This window comes from Giraffa tippelskirchi, chromosome 7 (genome assembly GCF_054371585.1).
Source record: "Giraffa tippelskirchi isolate mGirTip1 chromosome 7, T2T-mGirTip1v1.2.pri, whole genome shotgun sequence".
Lineage (NCBI taxonomy): Eukaryota > Metazoa > Chordata > Mammalia > Artiodactyla > Giraffidae > Giraffa > Giraffa tippelskirchi.
Genome location: NC_137281.1, coordinates 79,261,004 through 79,282,117, shown reverse-complemented (window position 1 = coordinate 79,282,117; position 21,114 = coordinate 79,261,004). Strand labels below are relative to the sequence as shown.

Below are 21,114 nucleotides of genomic sequence, written 5' to 3'. Positions count from 1 at the left end.
ACAGATATGTACAGGATGGTCTTGAAGTATAAGAGAATGACAGTCTCTCCCGGGGAGCAGGATTAGGAAAGGCTTCAAAGAGCAGGTCTCACATATTACACAGAAGCTGGCCATCTGAATAGGGGCATTCTGACAGGAAGAACTGAATTTACAAAGGTGGTGTGGAGTTTGGTATAGCTGAAGTGAATTTTACACCATTCAGTTTAATGGAGCTGAAATGAAAACTTATTTTTTCATATCTGTCCTTCACTTGATAGTAAATACTTCTTTTTTTAAAGGAGGTTGTAGATTTTTAGAATACTCAAATTCTGAATTTGTTTGTAATTGTAATGTCACTTTTGGAAATGACCTTTTACTGATCATTTGCTTTCAGCCTCCTTTATCAAATTTTTTTGAGTAGTTGGTTGATTAGTTTACTTACATGGTGTTTTGTTTTGTTTTTTTGCTGTTCAAGCATAGAACTTTATACAGTGGATGACTGAAATGCAAGGGCTTATAAAACTTATGAAGATCACAGTTTTTATGAAAGTAAACAGTGAAAACAATGCATAGTACATGCCTAGTATAATTTTAAAAGATAAAGCCCTAAGAATGACCTATGTTAGTACTGAAATTTTCTAATTTTAAAGGAAAAAGCATACACACAATATTTTTATAAAATACTTTACATCAGTTTTTTTTCTCCTGTGGTGTTTGTACCTACCTTTAAGCAAAAGTAGTGTGAGCAGTTGGACGCTTTTTGCTTCATTACACTGATCAGTTGGTTAACACCTTTACTTCTCTTTTCAATTCCTTTATCCACTCATTCATGACTCCTATACCACTCCTATCACAGACAACCAACCAACCAAAAAAAAAAAAAAAAGAAAAAACCAACCAAATTCAGAGGTCCATAGTTGACTGTTCTGAGAAGTGACTGATAGAGGTGAGAGAGAGAAAAAGTTGTGGCTAGCTTTGCAGTGGTGAGAGCAGTAATGGTGAGTGGGTGTGTTTTAAGTATAAAGTTTATTTTCCTGTAGCAAGCTCAAAAGTTTGTGACCTGTCACCCAGATCACAAATAGTAACTATTTCTCATTGCCTTCCACAAATTCTTCAGTTCGCCTTTTGTCACTTTTATCCTTCAAAGGAAGTGATGAGCAAAGAAAAGGCAATATGACTTTTACTTGTTGTTCCTTTTGTTTGGAATACTATTCTCTCTTCTATTTGATTTCTTAAAATGATGATACCTCATATTTAAGTAAAATTACTTGAATTAAACTTTTTCTGCCATACCCTAAGCACATGTTTATTTGCTTGTATGATAAACTAACATTAGAGCTAGGATTTGAACTTCTCCAAACTGATTCCAGAGCACTTAGCTGCTCTTTTTATAATGTTGGTATAGCTGTATTCAGCAATGACTTAACTGAAACAAAACTACAATAAACTTATGTTGAATAAGCCAAAAGTTCTTTTGGGGTTTTTTTCTATAACATGTTCAGAGAAGGCAATGGCACCCCACTCCAGTACTCTAGCCTGGAAAATCCCGTGGACGGAGGAGCCTGGTAGACTGCAGACCATGGGGTCGCTAAGAGTCGGACACGACTGAGCGGCTTCACTTTCACTTTTCACTTTCACGCATTGGAGAAGGAAATGGCAACCCACTCCAGTGTTCTTGCCTGGAGAATCCCAGGGACGGGGGAGCCTGGTGGGCTGCCATCTGTGGGGTTGCACAGAGTCGTACACGACTGAAGCGACTTAGCAGCAGCAGCAGCAGCTATAACATGTTACGGAAAACCCCAAGCGAACTTTTTGACCAAGTCAGTATTGCCAATTGCAGACTAAAATTGAAGAAAGTAGGGAAAACCAGTAGACCGTTCAGTTCAGTCGCTCAGTCGTGTCCGACTCTTTGCAACCCCATCAATCGCAGCATGCCAGGCCTCCCTGTCCATCACCAACTCCTGGAGTTTACCCAAACTCGTGTCCATCAAGTCGGTGATGCCATCCAGCCATCTGATCCTCTGTCGTCCCCTTCTCCTCCTGCCCCAATCCCTCCGAGCATCAGGGTCTTTTCCAATGAGTCAACTCTTCGCATGAGGTGGCCAAAGTATTGGAGTTTCAGCTTCAACATCAGTCCTTCCAATGAACACCCAGGATTGATCTCTTTTAGGATAGATTGATTGGATCTCCTTGCAGTCCAAGGGACTCTCAAGAGTCTTCTCCAACACCACAGTTCAAAAGCATCAATTCTTCGGCGCTCAGCTTTCTTCACCGTCCAACTCTCACATCCATATGTGACTACTGGAAAAACCATAGCCTTGACTAGATGGACTTTGTTGGCAAAGTAATGTCTCTGCTTTTTAATATACTATCTAGGTTGGTCATAACTTTTCTTCCAAAGAGTAAGCATCTTTTAATTTCATGGCTGCAATCACCATCTGCAGTGATTTTGGAGCCCCCCAAAAATAAAGTCAGCTACCATTTCCACTGTTTCCCCATCTATTTGCCATGAAGTGATGGGACCAGATGCCATGATCTTAGTTTTCTGAATGTTGAGTTTTAAGCCAACTTTTTCACTCTCTTCTTTCACTTTCATCAAGAGGCTCTTTAGTTCTTCTTCACTTTCTGCCATAAGGGTGGTGTCATCCACATATCTGAGGTTATTGATATTTTTCCTGGCAGTCTTGATTCCAGCTTGTGTTTCTTCCAGCCCAGCGTTTCTCATGATGTATTCTGCATATAAGTTAAATAAGCAGGGTGATAATATATAGCCTTGACGTACTCCTTTTCCTATTTGGAACCAGTCTGTTGTTCCATGTCCAGTTCTAACTGTTGCTTCCTGACCTGCATACAGGTTTCTCAAGAGACAGGTCAGCTGGTCTGGTATTCCCATCTCTTTCAGAATTTTCCACAGTTGATTGTGATCCACACAGTCAAAGGCTTTGGCATAGTCAATAAAGCAGAAATAGATGTTTTTCTGGAACTCTCTTGCTTTTTCGATGATCCAGCGGATGTTGGCAATTTGATCTCTGGTTCCTCTGCCTTTTCTAAATCCAGCTTGAACATCTGGAAGTTTACGGTTCACATATTGCTGAAGCCTGGCTTGGAGAATTTTGAGCATTACTTTACTAGCATGTGAGATGAGTGCAATTGTGTGGTAGTTTGAGCATTCTTTGGCATTGCCTTTCTTTGGGATTGGAATGAAAACTGACCTTTTCCAGTCCTGTGGCCACTGCTGAGTTTTCCAAATTTGCTGGCATATTGAGTGTATGACCTAAATCAAATACCTTACAGTTATACACTGGAAGGAACAAAGAGATTCAAGGGATTAGATATGATAGAGTGCCTGAAGAACTATGGACAGAGGTTCGTGACATCGTATAGGAGGCAGCGATCAAGACCATCCCCTAGAAAAAGAAAGGCAAAATGGTTGCCTGAGGAGGCCTTAGAATTAGCTGAGAAAAGAAGAGAAGCTAAAGGCAAAGGAGAAAAGGAAAGATATACCCATTTGAAAGCAGAGTTCCAAAGAATAGCAAGGAGAGATAAGAAAGCCTTCCTCAGTGATCAATGCAAAGAAATAGAGGAAACAACAGAATGGGAAAGACTAGAGATCTCTTCAAGAAAATTAGAGATAACAAGGGAACATTTCATACAAAGATGGGCACAATAAAGGATAGAAATGGTATGGACCTATCAGAAGCAGAAGATATTAAGAAAAGGTGTCAAGAATACACAGAAGAACTACAAAAAAGATCTTAATGACCCTGATAACCACAATGGTGTGATCACTCACCTAGAGCCAGACATCCTGGAATGCAGAGACAAGTGGGCTTTAGGAAGCATCACTACAAACAAAGCTAGTAAAGGTGCTGGCATTCCAATTGAGCTATTTCATATCCTAAAAGATGATGCTGTTAAAAAGTGCTGCACTCAATATGCCAGCAAATTTGGAAAACTCAGCAGTGGCCACGGACTGGAAAAGGTGAGTTTTCATTCCAATCCCAAAGAGGCAGTACCAAAGAAAGTTCAAACTTAGTGCACAATTGCACTCATCTCACACTCTAGCAAAGTAATGCTAACTTTACACATCACTTCATGGCAAATAAATGAGGAAACAATGGAAACAGTGAGAGACTTTAATTTTGGGGGCTCCACAATTACTGCAGATGGTGACCAAAGCCATGAAATTAAAAGATGCTTGCTCCTTGGAAGAAAAGCTGTGACCAACCTAGACAGCCTATTAAAAAGCAGAGACATTACTTTGCCAACAAAATCCATCTAGTCAAAGCTATAGTTTTTCCTTAGTCATGTATAGATGTGAGAACTGGACTATAAAGAAGGCTAAGTGCTGAAGAATTGATGCTTTTGAACTGTGGTGTTGGAGAAGACTCTTGAGAGTCCCTTGGACTGCATGGAGATCCAACCCGTCAGTCCTAAAGGAAATCAATCCTGAATATTCATTGGAAGGACTCATGCTGAAGCTGAAGTTCCAATACTTTGGCCACCTGCTGCAAATAACTGATTCATTTGAAAAGACCCTGATGCTGGGAAAGATTGAAGGCAGGAGGAGAAGGGGACGACAGAGGATGAGGTGGTTGGATGGCATCACCCACTCGATGGACGTGAGTTTGAGCAAGCTCCGGGAGTTGGTGATGGACAGGGAAGCCTGGCGTGCTGCAGTCTACGGGGTTGCAAAGAGTTGGACACAACTGAGCAACTGAACTGATGGAGTATTTTAGAGGGATCAGTCAGAGAAATGTTTCTACTTGCAAAAAAAGCAAGTTTTTATTTCTAAGCCATCTTACTCATCAAATGTAAGGTCTTATTACAGTCACTTTGGAACACTATCATTAGGTACTAAAGTTGGGTATACATTTATCCTATACCCTACCACCTTTATTTGTAGGTATATTTGGAAAATACATGGCATTTGTTCATCAAAAAACATGTACAATAATTTGTACATGGCTTTGTAGTCTTTGTAATAACCTAAGTTTGGAAATATCCCAGATGTCTATTAACAATGGAATGGATACATAAAATTATGATATTCTCGATGAAAAACTATACAGAAATGAAAGTGAGCAAACTACTGCTACATATATGAGTATGACTGAATATCAAAAACAGTGTAGAGTGAAAACAACTGAACCAAGAGAATACATCCTGTATGAATCCTTCCACCTCCCATTTATATAAAGTTCAGAAACAGACAAAAATAATTGAGTGTTAGAAGTCAAAATAGTGGTTCTTTTGGGGAGGACTGAAGGGGGATTCGGGACTTCCAGTTACTGGTACTGTTCTATTTCTTAAAATAAAGGTATATGTAATGGTACTGTTGTGTTCACTTTCCTGCAGTTCTAGTTTTCTATATGTATGTGATGCTTTAATTAAAAATTGAAAGCGAACAAAACCCACCCAAAACAGACTTGTATTTGGATTAGCTTGGGGAGCATAGCTCAGTGACCCCCTTAAAGTTGTATGTAAAGTTCTATCTGAATATCTATCTAAATAAGTATGTGTATTTTAAGAGAGAGAAGATCCATAGCACTAATCAGATTCTCAAGGAGGTACATTATCCAAAAAAGTTAAGAACTCACATTGCCAGAGCCCACATATTCAGAAGAATCATTGTTAAACATTTGTATGGGAAGCTTGATTTTGTAGAGAAATCCTTGTCTCTATGATTAGATCTTCTGTTTTGGACCCCGTCCTCTCATACTTTCTCAAGGCTTTTCCAGTTATCTTTTTCTTTTTCATCTCCATTTCCCATCTCTGCTGGTAGAATTACTCCTGCCATTTTACTCTGTGTTTTCTATTTACCCTAATTTCTTTTCTTTCTCTTTTCTAATTTCTGAGGATAAATAATTTTAGGGGGGCCAGTTTGAAAATTATGTTTTCTATTTTTATTCTTCTAGTGGTTACCCTTTACTTAGATTCGTGGCATACCCCCTTAATTTTGTTCATTTCTTTAGAAAAGTCCATGGTTGCTTCCATGTCTTCTGAAGTTACTACACCACTTCCCTGCTTCCCTCTATATCAAAACTCCTGCAAAGGTTTATGTATACTTCCTCACCCCCCATTCTCTACTCAGCTCCTTCTGGTTGGGCTTTCTTCTTACTAACACTTTACTGAAGTGGGTCTTCTCAAGGTCACAATGATTTGAGTTTTGCTAGGAAAAAATGACTGAAAGTGTCAGTCGCTCAGTTGTGTCTGACTTTTTGTGACCCCATGGAGCCCATCAGGCTCCTCTCTCCATCGAATTCTTCAGGCGAGAATACTAGAGTGGGTTGTCATTCCCTTCTCCAGGGGATCTTCCCCACCCAGGATTGGAACCCAGGTTTCCTGCATTGCAGGCAGATTCTTTCCCATCTGAGGCACCAGTACCACCCAAGTTTTGCTGAAACCAGTGGCTAACTATCTCTTTGGGAGGAAGTGTGGCGAGGGAGCCTCAGGTATAGAGAATTGATTTAATCATATTTCTGACTTCATGGTACTCTTTCGTCCTTGACTGTGTGGGATCCTGTTTTAATTTTATCTTCCTTTATCCTCCATCTTCGCTCCCATTCCCTTTCCCCCATAGATATCTACTTGAACATGTTTACTTAGTAGGCCATCCTGGGCTTCTCTTTTGGCTCAGTGGTAAAGAATCCACCTCCCAGTGCAGGAGACACAGGTTCGACCAGCTGGCATCTGGGAAGACTATTCCAGGCAGAGAAAGCAGGAAGGATAAAGAGGTCCTGAGGCTGGAACACACCTGATTTATTTAAGGATCAGTAAGAAGATTGGCATGTTACCTCTAAGAGTGCTTTCTAAGAGATTTTTAGTATGCTAAACTTTGTCTCTTACTATTACATCAGGAATTACTCCTACCATTTTACTCTGTGTCTTCTATTTACCGTAATTTCTTTTCTTTCTCTTTTCTAATTTCTGAGGATAAATAATTTTGGGGGGGCCAGTTTGAAAATTATGTTTTCTATTTTTATTCTTCTAGTGGTTACCCTCTACTTAGATTCTTATTTATATTTGTTGTTCAGTCACTAAGTCCTGTTCTATATTTATATTTGTCAAATTTTTAAACTTATTGATTATGTGTATCTTTACCCCTCTGGTGGCGTAGAGGATAGAGAGTCTGCCTGCAATGCGGGAGACCCAAGTTCGATCCCTGGGTCGGGAAGATCCCCTGGAGAAGGAAATGGCAACCCACTCCAGTATTCTTGCCTGGAGGATCCCCGTGGACAGAGGAGCCTGGCGGGCTACAGTCCATGGGGTCGCAAAGACTTGGCTTTACGTTTACTTTACGTTTACTCCTAAATAAGGCATGTATTTTAGTAGGCCCTCCTCTCTGTCCCTATCATGTTAACATTCTTTAGTCTTTGAATATTCAAGATTATTATGGTAGACTCTTTTTTTTTCCCTTCTTCTTTTTCCACCTTAATTCTCTCTCCCCACTTCCATTGTTTAACAATAGTGAACCTTTAAGTTTTGGGTTTTGTTTTTTTTCATACCATGAGGCACGTGGAATCTTCCCAGACCAGGGATCAAACCAGCACCCTCTGCACTGGGAGCACTGAGTCTTAACCACCAGCCTGCCAGGGAAAAAGAAAGAAAAAGTGAAGTCACTTAGTCGTGTCCGACTCTTTGCAACCCCGTGGACTGTAGCCTACCAGGTTCCTCTGTCCATGGGATTCTCCAGGCAAGACTGCCAGGGAAGTCCCCTTTAAGTTATTTACTCACTCTTTCTTGCCATATCTTATTGAGCTGCCTAGATTTATAACATTTGGACCAATATTTTGATATTTTGTTTAGCAGTTTTCATGGTAAGCCATCTGAGTACTTCTATTCCTAAGAATATCTTTATTTCATCCTTGTGTTTAAATAATAGTTTAGTTATATGGGGTCACAAAGTCAGACAAGACTGAGTGACTAACACACTTTCACTTAGTTATATGTTCAATTTCATTTTTATAACATTTAAAAAATATTGCTTCATTTAGATACATTATTACTATCAATAATTAGAAACCTGGAATTTTTTTTTTTGTAGGTGAGCTACTTTTTGGGGGGAAATTTTTAGAATTTTCTCTTTGAGATGTTCTAAGATTTCTTTAAAAAGTGTCTAGGTATTTTTTTCTTATATATTATATCAAACTGACATATCTTTAATTTTTGGAAATTATTGGTCATTGTTTCTCATTATTCCTCATTCTGTTTCTTTTTCACCTTCTGAAAGTCCTGTTATTTAGATATATTTTTCCTAGCCTCCATGTATGTTCAGAACTAATTCTTCACAACTAATTCTTTTCTATTTTCCCCTTAAATATACTTTATTTTTTAGAATAGTTTTAGATACACACCAAAATTGAGCAGAAATTGTAGAGAGTGTCTATGTACACTTTCCACCAACAAATACACCTTTTCCCACTATCAACATCCCTACACCAGAGCAATGCATTTGTTATAACCCATGAACCTACGCTGACACATCATTATCACTAAAGTTCATAGTTTATATTAGGGTTCACTCTTTGTGTTGTACATTCTGTGGGTTTTAACAAATGTATAATGACATGTATGTGCCGTTATAGTATCATACAGAATAGTTTCACTGCCTTAAAAATCCTGTGCTCAGGCTATTTATTCTTTCTTCCTAACTTGCTGGTAAATGGTGATCTTTTTACTGTTTTGTAAAAAGTTTTACTGTCATAGTTTTGTCTTTTCCAGAATGTCATATAGTTGAAATTATACAGCACATAGCCTTTTTAGATTGGCTTTTTTCACTTAGTAATATGAAGGTAAGGTTCTTCCATGTCTTTTCATGGTTTGATAGCTCATTTCATTTTAGAACTGAATAATATTCCATTGTCTGGATGTACTAGTTAATTTACCCATTCACCTGCTGAAAGACATTTTATTTTAGTTCCTTTCAAGTGTGGCAATTATGAATAAAGCTGCTGTAAACATCACATACGGGTTTTTTGTGTTTACACATTTTCAACTCATTTGGGTAAATACTAAGAAGTGTGATTGCTGGATCATATGGTAAGAGTATGCTTAGTTTGGTAAGAAATTGCCAAACTGTCTTCCAAAGTGACTATATGATTTATCTTCCATTTTCACCAGCAGTGAGTTTCTGCTGCCCCACATTCTTGCCATCATTTGGTGTTGTCAGTGTCCTAGATTTTGGCCATTTTAATAGGAGTGTGGTGATTTCTTATTGTTATTTTACTTTTCATTTTCCTAATGATATATGATGTTGAATATCTTTTCAGATGCTTACTTGCCATGTGTATGTCTTCTTTAATGAAGTGTCTGTTCAGGTCTTTTGCCCATTTTTTAATTGATTGATTCATTTTCTTATTGTTGAGTTTCACATGTTCCTTATATATTTTGAGAAACAGTCCTATGTCAGATCTTTTGCAAATGTTTCCTTTGTCTGTGGGTTGTCCTCTTATTCTTTTAAGCCTCCATATTTTTAAACTTTTATAATATATGTTTTTAATTGCTTTATGCCTTCTTAATATCTTATTCTGATCATCTATTTACTGATTTTATTTTCAAGTATATTGATTTTTTCTATTGTATCAAATATAATATTCAACTGTATTTATATTCATTTCATTTTTAAACCTGATTTAAAATTTATTATTTTTAATACCCAGTATTTGTAGTTGGTTTTTCATTATTCCTTATTACTTTCCTAATATCCTACTTTAGTTTCCTGGAGATGATTGTCATGCTTATTTAAGAAATATGTTTGGGACTCCCCTAGTGGTCCAGTGGTTAAGAATCCACCTGTCGATGCAGGGGACGTAGGTTGGATCCCTGGTTGGGGAACTAAGATCCCATATGCCGCGTGGCAACTAAGCCCGCAAGCTGCAACTGCAGAGCCCTGCACATCACAACAAGAGAGAAGCCCATGGGAAGATCCTGTGTGCCAGCAGCTGAGACCTGATACAGCCAAAAATAAGTAGATATTTTTAAAAATTCTTAAACATATAAATAGCATTAAAAATCCCCCAGATACCATCTCTTCATACCTCTCTAACCATTTCTCACTTAATCCTCTTTCCCGTTTCTGCAGTTTTTCTTTACTCATCTTTTTTGTTACTTTTTTTTGCCACATCTCCTTGTTTATCTTCTTTCATTTTCTATTTTACACTTTTCTCTGATTCTTGGTCATTCATTCTATTTCTTACCCCAACCTCTTCATCTAGTTTAACTTCTCCCACTTACCTATTAACATTTTTGGTTCATCAAAGCTCACATTCATGAATTAATATACAGGGCTCTCTCAGGAATTACTTTCTTCTCTGTCATTCTTTAATTGAAGTATGGAATAGAAGAACTCCAAATTTAAAGCCGTGAGAGTTGAGTTATAAACTAATGTGTATGGTCTTTAGGCAAGCTGTTTAACGTTTATGCCTCAATTTCTTCATTTATAAAAAGGATTGAAACTATATCTCCAAGTACCTCCTCACTCTAAAATCCTATGATTCTGTGGTGTCTTGCACATTTTCCCTCTAATGTGCTTACCTCATTCATTTAATAAATATTTACATACCTACCATGTATGTATAGCTCCTATAATTTATGTAAGGAATCAAAAGAAATAAAAGACGGTTTCTGCCTTTGAATTGTTTATAGTCTGTCTGGAGAGACAAGAGGTATCTCCATATTAACGCTCAGTTATTTCCAATCTGTTCCTCTTCTTTCCACACCAGATTTATATTCTCAAGAGATTACCAACTACTTTGTTTATTTTTAAACGTTAGTTTTACAGTCTTTTTTTTTTCTTTTTGTGGCCATGCCACATGAAATGTGAGATCTTAAGTTTCCCAACCAGGAATTGAACCTGTGCCCCCTGCGTTGGAAGCAGAAAGTCTTAACCACTGGATCACTGAGGAAGTCCCTGCTACTTTAGTTCAAATCTAATTTCTGCGGGGAGGGGCAGGTTTACCCCTGAACACAGTAAAAACTCTCTCTTTTTTTTTTTGAATTTTCTTATACATCTAGGAATCCCCGTTGTAGTCGTTCTGAGCGTTCTCATACTCGGGTGCTCAGTTGATCAATGGTGTCTGACTTTTTGTGACCCTATGGACTGTAGCCCACCAGGGTCCTCTGTCTGTGGGATCCTCCAGGCTAGAATACTGGAGTGGGTTGACATTTCCTCCTCCAGAATATCTTCTGACTCAGGAATCGAACCCATTTCTCCTACAATAGCAGGCAGATTCTTTACCACTGAACTGCCTGGGAAGCCCCAGTCATTCTGTAGTATTATTTTATTTGTCCACTTAATTCTAGTCTGGAATTTATTCAGGATAGGAAAATTTATCTCAGAATCAAGGAGATTGATCGTCACTGTAACTTAGTAGTTGATCACTCTCTGTCTCTATCTTTGCGTGTAAGTATATGCCTGTGCATTTATGTTTGCATAATTATATTCAAATGTAATGTTCCAGATGGCTGAGTAAATGTGACCAATAAGTCTTTGCACATGTATATGCTTTTTTCTCTGGTTTGTTTCTCCACCTATTTTGTAAGGGGTTATTGCTTTAGAGACTTTCTTTTCCTTTCATTGGCCCTGTGTACTCTCTGGTAAAAATATACCACTCCACAGATATTATGGACAGTGCAGGGAGGGCAGGAGGGAAGTGGGTGTACTTATAAAAGGGCAACACTAAGGATCCTTGGGATGGAACTGTTCTGTATCTTGAGTTGGGTGATAAGTACGTGAAGCTGCACATTTAATAAAATTGTATAGAACTAAATACATACATATATGCACATGAATACAAGTAAAATGGAGAATATCAGAATAAGATAGGAGAATTGCAACATTCAATATCCCCACTATGATTATACTGTGATTTTTCAAGATGTTACCATTGGGAGAAACTGGGTAAAAATTATACCAGATCTCTATTGTTTCTTTTTTTCAATTGAATGTAAATCTACAATTATTTCAAAATGAAAAGTTCAATTAAAAATAATAGCAATTTAAAGAAGTATGTGCTGAAAGATAATTGAACATATGTAGCTGCAGGAAGCACTTTGAGGAGCATGACTTTCCATTTACATCAAAGGATGCTCTACTAAATAGATTTTATGCATTTTTTGTTGCAAGTTTTCTTATGCATGTACAGAAAGTGAAGCAGTAGTGGTGATGTGTTGTCTCCATTAACAGAAGAACTTTGTAAACACTTAAGTGATGCCAGTTTCATATCAGTCTTACCTTCTGTGTAATGGGAAACCAGGTAATTCTAATAATGGGTCAATTTTTTCATACAGTTCATGGAATCAAAGTAAAGGTTTTAGAAATTTCTTCTGCCAAAGAGGAAACATTTCATATTGTGAATGCTGCTGTAAATTAGTCTGAAAATTTCAACATTAAAGAACATGCTTTGTTTTTTTAGTAACAAATATTTAGTGGAGCATAGGTATATAGAAGTCATTGTCATAAAATGTTCTTACTATATAATGAAACTCAGTGTGCAGAAAATTTGTTTGAAATTGATTATATACTACATTCATAATTTATAGTTGCATCAAACAAGCCTGATATTCTACCAATAAAATAGGAGGTGCAGTTTTCAAATTTTTCCAGTATTTTTCATATACATCGAGTATTTCAACTAGAACGATTTTGTGATAATCTGATGCTGAATTTAAAAATTGTTTCAGCAGGTCTGTATTTACATTATTTCTTTGCTGCCTGTACACAATAAGATTTTAGAATTATTTGAAAAATAGGTGTACTTAGCCGCTCAGTTGTGTCTGACTCTTTGCAACCCGATGGACATAGCCCGCCAGACTTCTCTGTCCATGGGGATTCTCCAGGCAAGAATACTGAAGTGGGTTGCCATGCCCTCCTCCAGGGGATCTTCCCAATCCAGGGATTGAACCCAGGTCTCCCGCATTGCAGGCAGATTCTTTACCATCTGAACCACCATTCCATATTTACTGACTGAAGATATTCAGTGAATCTGAGGTGGAGTAGTGTCCTACTTTTTAAAACATACATATCTATCTCGATCATTTTTAGCAGTCCAAAATGTAGCAAGATTGTACTTAACGTTATTTTGCATTCATTCTTTTTATCCACTTTTCCACCCTAAGACACTTTAATTGATTTTAGCCCTTTCCCCACATCTCTCCCATTTCCCAGACACCCACCAAAGATCCACCAAGTTAGGTTAATCTGGTGTCTGCTGCTGCTGCTATTTCCCTGTTATTATTAGATATTCAGTATTAGTTAAAACTATGGTTTCTTCCTCTTGTGCTTGTGCCTAAATTTTTCTTCTAGGAATGAGATACTATACATAATGTCTCAGAAATGGACGTGTTTTTCTTTCTTCTTGTTTTTGTACACATTTACTCTTTTGTGCCCTTATTTTTTTGTTTTGTTTTCTCTCTTTGTCCCCTTTATCTATTTTTTAAGCGTTATTTATTCTTGACTGAAATGTGTTTTCTGGAAGAGCTGGTATATGAAAATTACTTATTGACTCTTAACCATATGAAAACAATACATGCAATCTTTTTGTTTGAAAATTATCATTATTAACAGAACTTTTAAGTATCCACAGGCATCTTAGGGGAAAATACTTGATTGGAATTAATTTGAGCTCAATTCTTACTCTTTTTAATACAGTATTTCTCAAACTCTGAGGCTTGCAGAATTCACAAATTGAGATCTGACATCATTTTCAGAGAGACTTTCAGTAATGTGTAAGTAGTTTTTTTTTTTACATTTATATTTGTTTTTATTAACTGTTTGCTATATAAACACAGTGAAATGTTAATTTATCAGCTCTCTTAACAAGAATGGCATGTATTCACCAAGTAATGATTGTAAGTAACAAGTGACATGAAATAACTTGTTAAAAGAAGATGTTTCAAGTGACCCCTGGGTCAGTATTAATTCAACACTGTTTTTTAGAAGCATCTTAGAAATAGCATCTCCAAGTGTAAAGAATTCTAAATTAAGGGACTTGAGTGCTTGCCCAGGCTCTACCACTAACTAGGTATCCTTAAGTAAGCTACCTTTTGTGCTTCAGTTTCTCTGGCTCTAAAGTAAGGGTTAAGACTATCACTAATGAAAAGATCTCTTCCCCTTTAAATGTCTATTATTCTTGTCCTAACTTTTTTTTTTAATATAAATTAAGTGTTGGTAATCTTTCAAAAGGGAGCTGCCAAATTACATATTGTGGTTTTATTTTTTTTGCTATTGATGTTTGCTTGGGACTAGGTATTGAGAGGGGAAGTGGTTTCAAAGTAGTCTAGAAGACAAATAAGCCCCCCCTTGCTTAAGAACTTTGCCCCACATACTCCATCAGTTTTTGTTACTGAAATTTACTTTTAAAAAGTCAGTTGGCTTGGGTGGGTTAAACTGTTTTTTTAAAAAAAAAGTAAACCTGTTAATTATGATGTACAAATAAGATGTTTTTTTCCTTTCAAAATCTTCCTAGAATGCCATTTTCTAAGCAGCTTGTGCCAATTTTCACGGAGCTGGGGGAAAGGGAAAACAAAGTAGGAATCACTTCTCTCCTTGGGGCTTTAGGGAGAAACTGGTAGAAAAACTTTGGGCAGGGTGAAGGCAAGCCATTGAAATCTGGAAATGTGGTAGGAGAAAAAATGACTAGAGGTGGAATAAAAGAATGGAGAGATTTGGAAAGGTAAAGCTTAACAAGAAGGCATACTCTAGCTTTCATCGATATTGTAATCGACCTTTAGAATAGTGTTAGATTTGAAAAACTATTTATAAAAAATTCATTGGATGAATGAATCAATTACTTATTCAGTAAATTTTTACTTTTGCCCAAGTCCCTGATAAGTTAGACTCAAATCAAGTTTATCTGTGTTTATCCTACATTCAATAGCTATAGTAGTTAAGGTAATCGAGGTTCAGAAAATTGAGTCTGAATTATAGAAAAAAGACATTACATTTAGGAAGTTTATATACGTGAAGTTTATAAAGTGAACTATTTATTCACTTAAATTTTTTTAAGCACCTACCTACCGTACTTTGGGCACTAGCAGGGAGAGGAAGTATTGGGTACTGATTATAGTGTCTATTTCTATTTAATGGAGTATTATGTGGTCATTTAATATAATTATGAAGATTATAGCCAACTAATGCTTATTAAATAAATAAAATAAAAATACTTCTGTATTATAACTGTGCATGAGGGCTTCCCGATGGCTCAGCAGGTAAAGAATCCATCTGCAATGCAGGAGACATGGGTTCAGTCTCTGCTTGGGGACGATCCCATGAAGAAGGAAATGGCAACCCACTCGATTATTCTTGCGTGGGAAATCCCATGGACAGAGAAGCCTGCCGGGCTGTAGTCCATAGGGTTGCAAAAGAATCGGATACGACTTAGTGACTGAGAGGGAGATGAAGATTAGAAAGATGTATTCTGTGCTCAAAGAAAACTAGGAAACTTAGTTAAATATAAACCAGATTTATTATTGTGAGTGGAATTATTGAATTTCTTTTTCTTCTGTTTTGTACAATTCATAAAGTTTAAATGAAAATCCACATACATTTAAATTGTTTTGAAAAATAAGATGAACATATATTAACTAGAAAAAGGTAATAGTGTATCATCAAAGGAAAAGAGCAAAGGTGTACTTGTAGTACAGTAGATAGATTACCTTGGCTGGAAGAAAAATGAGAGATGAAGTTTAGAAAAAGATGGGAATGAGAGTCTCCACTTTTGATAATGTAAGAAACAATGAGCTTGGTTAGGCTTTTAGCTGTGAAATTACAGTGGGTTTTTTTTTTTTTAATTTTTTAAAAAATTTTATTTTTTTAAAAATAAAATTTCTTCCAGCTTATTTAAGTGAACTGGAGTGAGGGACCGTTGAGCTGGTCCATTGTGTTATCAGCCATTTTCATGTATAATCTTGAGTTTATGTCTATATTAGGCCCTATCTGAAAGACTTTGCTCCTTTTACCAATTCAGTAAGTCTATAATTTTGCAAAATTTATGTTCTGATATTTTTGTTTTTCATATATCTTTAAAATGTTGCCTCTGATTTCCACTCTTGCCTTTTCTTGTCCTTAGAGTTAGCCTAGATAGCAAATGGTTTACTACTTGACATAATGGAGTGATAGAGGAAATAAAAAAGAATCTGAATTGATTGGGCAGAGATTGAAAGGGAGAAAAGCAAGTCAGTCTCCATTAGTTGCTGAATGAGTAAGAGCTTTCTTGTAATGATTTCTCAATTTCGTTCTCATTAACTTTTAGGAATAGAGAGCACATCCTTCTTGTTTTCTAATCTCAAAGAAAATAGATGTAATTTGAAATTAAATACACCAAGTAGGTATGTGAAATTTTGAAAAGATGTCTGTAAACATATTATGAACTAATTCTTTAAGTAATCTGTATCATGTTGAACAAAGGAGAATTAAAAAAAACCATAACTGTTTAACGATGTGGTATTGTTACTCAAGCTTTAGTAAAGTTGTTTCATGGGTTTACATTACTATGATTACTTAGAGAACTATTGGATCAAATACTTATTTTGTGTGGCCCCAAGTTTCCAAAATGAATTTTAAAAAGTTTACCTCCAAAAAAAATAAAAAAGAAAACCTCCTAATTGTTCAGGGGTTTTGCTCTGATGTTCTCCACTGAAAGTCCAAGTTTTGTGCATGACTATGCATGCTTTCCTTAAATGTTCTTCCCAAGTAACTTGTGTTGGCTCTTACCAACATAAGGCATTTTGTCTTAATATATGCTTATTATTTTCTGTGAGGATTGGAAATTTCGCACTCCAATGGAAGTCTCATGATTTATTGAAATTGTTAGGAAATAACTACCCTGTGTTAAAGATTTTCATTATTTTCTTTGCCTTGTAATTTGTAACAGTATCTAACCCCTAGTTTCTAAACCTCAAACTTACTTTATAAACAGATGATTTAAAATAAAAAGTAGAGGTGCATTTTCAGTATTATAAATTTTTCTTGAGTGAATTAAAGAACGTTGAGATCTAGAAGTCATATGGGATGTTGCCAGCGATGCTCTTGACTTTATATACTTGGTCATTAGAGAATGCCTTCACATATTTTGGCTCCTTTCCTTACCACTCTCCACACCTAAATGAATAAATGGAATAAAAGGCAAGATAACTGAAGTGATATATAATTTACTTTTCTGTTAATAAAAGAGGATTTTATCACCACTTTAAAATTGATTGCTCTATTAAAAAAATAATTATTTAGCTGCACCGGATCCTAGTTGTGGCATGCTAGATCTTTGATCTTCATTGTGGCATGCAAATCCTTTAGCTGCAGCATGTGCAATTCCATTCCCCAACCAGGGGCTGAACCGAGGCTCTCTGCATTGGGAGCTCCAAGTCTTAGCCTCTGGACCACCAAGGAACTTCCTGATTACTCTTATATGTATTGATGAAGAACTTTTGACTTGTTCCCTTTTAGTAGTTATTTACCATATTCATTGTGAATCAAATCAAGCTATTAAAATTTGTGAGCCAGGAAGATGTAACAAACAAGATTTTCATACAATTTTCCCCAAATATCTGCTTAATACTATAATAGCTGTTTATTTCCAATGGCTAAGGTAGTAGCTTGCAGAAGAACCTATTAAATATATATGTTTTCATCATAGTACTATTTCCATTCTCATTCCCTTCTTTCTGCATAGCAAGACATAAAACTTTATTGTATGTAATAGTAACTGTATACTTTAGTTTAAATAATGTGAAGTTAGAGTTTAGGGAAAAGAATATTTAATCTCTTCATTATGATGAAAAGAAAGTGTTCTACTAAGGTACTCTTTAAGACTTGTGCCTATCAAGAGCTTTTAATTTAAAATTCATGCCCACATGAAAGCAAATGAACACTTATAGAAGCTGTAAGTGTATATGTCTATTTGACCCAAAAATTCTACTTTAATAAATTTACCCTGAAGAAATGATAAGAGTTGTAGCCGGAGGTTTATGTTCAAACTTATTTATCTTAGCAAAATAAGTAGATACAGTAAATGATCAGCAGTAAGGAAATAGGTCAATAATGTTATGCCCATTAAAATATAGCCATTAAAGAATTATTTTCAAACACTATTTAATGAAGAAAAAAGTTAAATACAAAAGTGTTTTTAAAAACTCTTTTTGTTTTCCTACCTTAAAAAACGGAGAGATAGTGAGCTGGGTGTGTTGTCGGCTTTTTTTTTTTTTTTTTTGTAGAACACCTGTAATAGGCAGGTAAACACCTGTAACAGTGTTTAACAGAATTTTGTCAGAAGAACTGTTTAGTACTTTCTCTTTACTGTCAGTCTGGAAGAGGTTTCTGAAAGTTTAAGCTCTTTATTTTGTGCAGAAATCTTATATATTAGGAAATTGCTACACAGGAGCCATATATACCTAAATAAAACAAGGAGGGACATTTGATCCTTCTTTAGGCATGTTTTCTAAGCAAATAGTGAGAATATTTATGGAGAACATTTGAGCAATGGATATAAGTTCCAAAATATGTGTGTGACGTGAATTCTGAAAACCATGACATTAGCCATATAAAAAACTAAATGAGTTTTGGGATTATGATGAAAATGGTGATAACTTATACACAAATATATTATATGAGAGTTTATTGCCCTTAGATATTTTATAGTATACAAAAAAGGTTATTTACTCTTTTTTTTTTTTAATTGACCATTCTCGGCACCTTTTTATTTTTATTTTTCTGAATTTTATTTTATTTTATTTTATTTTTTTAATAAATTTATTTATTTTAGTTGGGGGCTAATTACTTTACAATATTGTAATAGTTTTTGCCATACATCGACATGAATCAGCCATGAGTCCACATGTGTTCCCCCTCCCGGACCTCCCACCCACCTCCCTCCCCATCCCATCCCTCCGGGCCATCCCATTGCCCCGGCCCTGAGCCCCTGTCTCATGCATCGAACATGGAATGGTGCTCTGCCCCACATATGATAATATACATGTTTCAATGCTATTCTCCCAGAACGTCCCACCCTCACCTTCTCCCTCAGAGTCCATAAAATTGTTCTATGCATCTGTGTCTCTTATTCTGTCTCGCATATAGGGTTTTTGCCATACATTGATATGAATCAGCCATGTGTTTACATGTGTTCCCCATCTTGAACCCCTCTCCCACCTCCATCCCCATCCCATTCCTCTGGGTCATCCCATTGCACCAGCCCTGAGCACTTGTCTCATGCATCGAACCTGGACTGGTGATCTATTTCACATATAATAAAAAAGGTTATTTACTTTAAATAGCATTTCCTAAAGCATGTTCTGAGGGTTTCTCATAGTTTTTAAGTTGGAAAATAGGGTTCATTGTTGAAATAGACTTGGGAAATCGTGGATAAAAGCAAAATCAATCAGGCACGTTTATCAGAGAATTTCTGAGGCTTTAATATTTTTTAATTCAGTTCAGTCACTCAGTCGTGTCCGACTCTTTCTGACCCCATAGACTGCAGCATGCCAAGCCTCCCTGTCCATCACCAACTCCTGGTGCGTGCTCAAACTCATGTCCATCGGGTTGGTGATGCCATCCAACCATCTTATCCTCTGTTGTCCCCTTCTCCTCCTGCCCTCAGTCTTTCCCAGCATCAGGGTCTTTTCAGATGAGTCAGTTCTTTGCAGCAGGTGGCCAAAGTATTGGAACTTCAGCTTCAGCGTCAGTCCTTCCAATGAATATTCAGGACTGATCTCGTTTAGGATGGACTGGTTGGATCTCCTTGCAGTCCAAGGGACTCTCAAGAGTCTTCTCCAACACCACAGTTCAAAAGCATCAATTCTTCTGTGCTCAGCTTTCTTTATAGTCCAGCTCTCACATCCATACATGACTAGTGGAAAAACCAAAGCTTTGACTAGGTGGAACTTTGTTGGCAAAGTAATGTCTGTTTTTTAACATGCTCTCTAGGTGGGTGATAGCTTTTCTTCCAAGGAGCAAGTGTCTTTTAATTTCATGGCTGCAGTCACCCATCTGCAGTGATTGTGGAGTCCCAAAAATTAAAGTCTCTCACTGTTTCCATTGTTTCCCCGTTTATTTGTCATGAAGTGATAGGACCAGATGCCATGATCTTTGTTTTCTGAATGTTGAGCTTTAAGCCAACTTTTTCACTCTCCTCTTTCACTTTCATCAAGAGGCTCTTGAGTTCTTCTTCACTTTCTGCCATAAGGGTGGTGTCATCCACATATCTGAGGTTATTGATATTTCTCCCGGCAATCTTGATTCCAGGTTGTGCTTCATCCAGCCCGGCATTTCTCATGATATACTCTGCATATAAGTTAAATAAGCAGGGTGACAAAACAGCCTTGACATACTCCTCTCCCGATATGGACCCAGTCTGTCGTTCCATGTCCAGTTCTAACTGTTGCTTCTTGACCTGCATACAAATTTCTTAGGAGGCAGGTCAGGTGGTCTGGTATTCCCATCTCTTTAAGAATTTTCCATAGTCTGTTGTGATCCACACAGTCAAAGGCTTGGGCATAGTCAATAAAGCAGAAGTATATGTTTTTCTGGAACTCTCTTGCTTTTTTAATGACCCAGTGGATGTTGGCAATTTGATCTCTGGTTCCTCTGCCTTTTCTAAAACCAGCTTGAACATCTGGAATTTCACGGTTCGCGTATTGCTGAAGCCTGGCTTGGAGAATTTTGAGCATTACTTTACTAGTGTGTTAGATGAGTGCAAATGTGTGGTAGTTTGAACATTCTTTGGCATTGCCTTTCTTTGGGATTGGAATGAAAACTGACCTTTTCCAGTCCTGTGGCCACTGCTGAGTTTTCCAAATTTGCTGACATATTGAGTGCAGCACTTAAACAGCATCATCTTTTAGGATTTGAAATAGCTCAACTGGAATTCTGTCACCTCCACTAGCTTTGTTCATAGTGATGCTTCCTAAGGCCCATTTGACTTCACATTCCAGCATGTCTGGCTCTAGGTGAGTGATCACATCATCGTGGTTATCTGGGTCATTAAGATCTTTTTTGTATAGTTCTTCTGTGTATTCTTACCACCTGTTCTTAATATCTTCTGCTTCTGATAGGTCCATACCTTTTCTATCCTTTATTGTGTCCATCTTTGCATGAAATGTTCCCTTGGTATCTCTAATTTTCTTGAAGAGATCTCTAGTCTT

General features: G+C 36.8%; 1 protein-coding gene across 11 annotated transcripts in view; it reads left to right on the top strand.

The window, feature by feature from the left end:
* DENND4A (DENN domain containing 4A) overlaps nt 1-21,114 on the top strand; it is a 122,688-nt gene that overhangs the window by 15,241 nt on the left and 86,333 nt on the right. For 8 of the 11 annotated variants that reach the window (XM_081513805.1, XM_081513804.1, XM_081513803.1 and 5 more), the window contains exon 2: nt 13,631-13,707. The exons of the other annotated variants lie outside the window; for them this stretch is intronic. The gene's annotated coding sequence lies outside the window, so the exon portion shown is untranslated. The remainder of the gene's footprint in view (nt 1-13,630; nt 13,708-21,114) is intronic. 11 annotated transcript variants of the gene reach the window in all.